Raw genomic sequence first — 4,466 nt, 5'->3', positions numbered from 1 at the left:
AGGACTAACACTTTCAGACCGAAGCCTTCAACATTTATTAAATCATGTAAACCTATTTAACTGTAATGTATATTGACATCATAACAAACCTTAACCTAATACTCTAAAAACTTTTACATTATTTAGACACCAGGGTGACTCATGAAGTCCGCAATGAACGTGATCACTGGACCCTGGGAACAGAGTGACAAGCGCCGGCCCGTGCATTGCCTTTGGCTCTCTATACCAAACTGCTCTAGTCGTCAGACAGAGTGGGGAGAGTCATCGAGATAGAACTCCTTACACCTAACCCTAACCCTAACCCTAACCCCAACCCCAACCCTAACCCTAACCCTAACCATAACCCTAACCCTAACCCTAACCCTAGTAGGGACATGCCCTGTTGCAGTGTAATCAGTGTACTTACCTGTCTGCGTCGATGCTCCTCCATATTCCTCCGGACCACTTACCTGTCTTGGACTCCTGGATCGTCGTCTGCTCCATCATCCCTGCTAAAAGAAGAAAATATTTCATCACCACAATTTAATATTTAAAGCCCCAGTGGGGAACGGACATGGTGCGTGTAGGGGGGTGGATATATGGGTGGACCTGGATTGGCCAGTGCATTACTGTGGCCCTGGGACGCTGGGGTCACAGGCCTAGGGGTTCCTAACCCCGTCTTATAACCCTAACCAGCCCGTGCCATTCAGGTCCATTGTCTTCCGCCTTCCTCACGCTTCCATCAGTCCTACGCCTATTTAGGCCCTTAATTTTTTCGCCGGCTCCCTGATGACGGCATGGCAGCCAGAAACGCGTTGGAGCCTGATCTTTGAGCCCAACTTGGCCAGATCAGTGCCTACAAAATTTAGAATTAGAATACGGCCCAACTTGGCCCTAGATTAAGAATTTAGCCTTAACTAAAATATGGCCCAACTAGGCCTTGCCCCTATCCTAACCCTAAACCTAAGGCCAGTAGGCCGGATCCCTAACCCTAATGTCCCTATCTACGGCCAGTAGGCCTTATCCCTAACCCTTAGTCCCTGGACCTTAAGGCTAGTGGCCGGGTCCCTAACCCTAAATCCCCCCTCCTAAGGCTATTCAGCCGGATCCCTAACCCTAATTTCCCTGCCTATATATACAATAATCCCCCACTGTGCTTCCTCATTTCTATCTGTCTTCCGTGGAGGAAGGTCACAGGACACAGTGCTGGTGTGATTTTGTGTATTGGGCATTCAACCAATCAGGATGGATGTGGATTGACCTTGTGGGGGTCTGGGACACTGGGGGTGCCTCCGGGGGACACCGGAGTGGCGCCGGCGCCGTACACAGGGGGGCGCTTTACCTGCAGCAGGATGAAACCTTAGTGAGGAAACATAACCACAGTGTGGACATAATAGGATACTTACCTCCTGAGCCGGCGTGGGCCTGGTCAGCCACGTCCGAGCTAGAATATAGGAGAGGAACATATAATATTTAGATATAAGTGCGGTGCCCAAAGCCCCAGTGGGGGATCTAAAGCCCTAGTAGGGACATGCCCTGTTGCAGTGTAATCAGTGTACTTACCTGTCTGCGTCGATGCTCCTCCATATTCCTCCGGACCACTTACCTGTCTTGGACTCCTGGATCGTCGTCTGCTCCATCATCCCTGCTAAAAGAAGAAAATATTTCATCACCACAATTTAATATTTAAAGCCCCAGTGGGGAACGGACATGGTGCGTGTAGGGGGGTGGATATATGGGTGGACCTGGATTGGCCAGTGCATTACTGTGGCCCTGGGACGCTGGGGTCACAGGCCTAGGGGTTCCTAACCCCGTCTTATAACCCTAACCCTAACCCTATCTATATCCCTAACCCCTAACCCTAACCCCCCCTCTCCCTAACCCTAAGACTCCCCCTTTCTCCCTAATCCTAAGACTCCCCCTTTCTCCCTAATCCTAAGACTCCCCTTTTCTCCCTAATCCTAAGACCCCTTCTCTCTTCCTAACCTCAAGACCCCCGCTTTCCTCCTAATCCTAAGACCCTCTCTGTTTCCCTAACCTTAAGACCCCTCTTTTACTTACCATTAATACTTACCTGAACCTGTATTTTAGATGTATGCTTCATCATTATTCTGTTTTACTTACCTCTCAGTTGGTTTAATTCTTTATTTGATTACAACTACCAGCAGGGGGCATAACATTGGTATCAGGAATACTACTGTCATTAGATACCATTCCAGGCTTTACCTGGATGGATCAACAGAAAAATAAATAATAATTAATTTAAATAGAAATGTACTTACCTTTTGATATCTTGACTACCTTATACTTACCTTCCAGGACTTTAGTCATCCAGGTCGTTGTCTCCGCCGTCATCGTCGTCACCGCCATTACTGTCTTTTCCGTTAATAAGGTCACCATCACCTAGAATAACCCCCATTAGAGGGTCTTTCCTCCTACAAAAAAAGTAATGAATATATAAGGACAAGGGAATAGTGCTGCCAGTGCACCATAAAACACTATAAGTGTTGTTTTAAACAGTAATCTTTACCTAACCCCTAACCCTAACCCTTTAAAATTTACTTTCCAGGACAGAATGCTTAAATTTTAACCTAATCTGCATTTTTCAAATGAGCACGCCCACTTCCCCCACTTCCACTTTGACCTTGTTTCATGGTTCAGTAGACTAAAATAATCTGAGGCAGATGTTATTTGACATCTACAAGCTACAGGAAGTGTGTATTTTAGTCCTTCAATCAAAATCCATTGGTTCAGAAAAGATGACCTATAAAATTTACTCTTCAGGAAAAAATGCTTGAAATTGAACCTAATCTGCATTTTTCAAATGGCCACGCCCACTTCCACTTTGACCTTGTTTCATCGTTCAGTAGACTAAAATTATCTGAGGCAGATGATTTTTGATTCCTACAAGCTACAGCAAGTGTGAAATTTAGTCCTTGAATGAAAAGCCATTGGTTCAGAAAAGAGAACTGCGGACTTACTCGTCGGGAGAAAATGCTTGAAATTTAATCAGTTCTGCATTTTTCAAATAGGCACGCCCACTTCCACGTTGACCTTGTTTCATCGTTCAGTAGACTAAAATAATCTGAGGCAGATGATTTTGGACACCTACAAAGCTACAGGAAGTGTGTATTTTAGTCCTTCAATCAAAAGCCTTTGGTTCAGTAAAGAGTATGTGGGACACGTATAATTCAGTCTCCAAGAGAATATGCTTGAAATTTAATCTATAATATTTTTTAAAATGGCTATGCCCACTTCCACTTTGACATTTTATCGTTAAGTAGACTAAAGTAATCTGAGGCAGATCATTTTTGACACCTACAAGCTACAGGAAGTGTGAAATTTAGTCTTTTAATCAACAGCCTTTAGTTTCGAAAAGAGTACCTGCGATAATTATAACTTAGTCTCCAAGAAAATGCTTGAAATTTAATCTAATCTGCATTTTTAAATAGGCACGCCCACTTGCACTTTCACCTCGTTTGATCGTTAAGTTGACAAAAATATTATGAGGCAGATTTTTGACATCTACATGCAAAGGGAAGTGTGAAAGAAACATTTCCCAATACTTTAGCTTCTTTATACTCATGTTCTGGCAAAATATAGGGCCAGGGCATAGCCATTGCTGTGCCACCGACATGAGGAATGCTCATACCACTTCCTCACCTATATAATCTTTCATCAGGCACCAACTATGTGCTTGCTATGGCAGCACATATACTAAAATTGGAACGATACAGAGATTAGCATGGCCCCTGCGCAAGGATGACACGCAAATTCGTGAAGCGTTCCATATTTTGCTTGGCTTTCCTGGTCCTCAACTTAATCAAACTGCATGCTGTGAAAAAGACATGTTCCTAAATGAAACTATTGTAATATTTCTCTTGCAATGGACCTTAACAGGAAACCTGCTCATAATAGATGATTGTAATAATCAGAGAAATATAAACCAGCGTGAAAATCTTTCATTGGCAAAGATTTAGCCCAATCCAAAGCATATCATGCTTATGCGTGAAAATGAGAGAAGTGTCAGATGACTATGCTGACTGGAATGTGATTGACTTTTGTCTGAAAATAACCCAGCTGGAATTCTTGGGGAACGTTTTTGATGCCATTAAAAAGCAAGTTTGATGTCAATAATGAGTGCAATAACAAAAATTGTGATTTGGTATAAGTGTGTCTCAGAAAGCAATACAAACCAATTGACTGAAGGTTTCAGGAAGAGATGGAAGCCAGATTTTACCACACTTTTAAATTTTGGTCTTTTAATCAAAAGCATCTTATACAGAAAAGAGGACCTGGGACCTGTAGAATTCGGACTGCAATGAAAATACTTGCACTTTCACCTTGATTCATTGTTGAAACATGCTAAAACACATAATTTAGTCTATAAGAGAATATGCTTAAAATTTAATCTAATCTGCATTTTAAAATAGGCATGCCCACTAGCACTTTGACCTTGTTTGATCATTAAGTTGATTAATACGTTT

The 4,466-nt window shown here is 42.8% G+C and overlaps 1 non-coding gene across 1 annotated transcript; it reads left to right on the top strand.

Moving 5' to 3' along the window:
* The first annotated feature begins 3,672 nt into the window (after positions 1–3,672).
* On the top strand, positions 3,673–3,776 carry LOC140586386 (U6 spliceosomal RNA). The gene has a single exon (XR_011988206.1). It is a non-coding gene; the product is annotated as a U6 spliceosomal RNA (small nuclear RNA).
* The last annotated feature ends 690 nt before the right edge of the window (positions 3,777–4,466 follow it).

Source organism: Paramormyrops kingsleyae, unplaced genomic scaffold (genome assembly GCF_048594095.1).
Source record: "Paramormyrops kingsleyae isolate MSU_618 unplaced genomic scaffold, PKINGS_0.4 ups48, whole genome shotgun sequence".
Classification (NCBI taxonomy): Eukaryota; Metazoa; Chordata; class Actinopteri; order Osteoglossiformes; family Mormyridae; genus Paramormyrops; species Paramormyrops kingsleyae.
The sequence above is the reverse complement of the archived record's forward strand: the minus strand, read 5'-3'. Positions and strand labels throughout refer to the sequence as shown.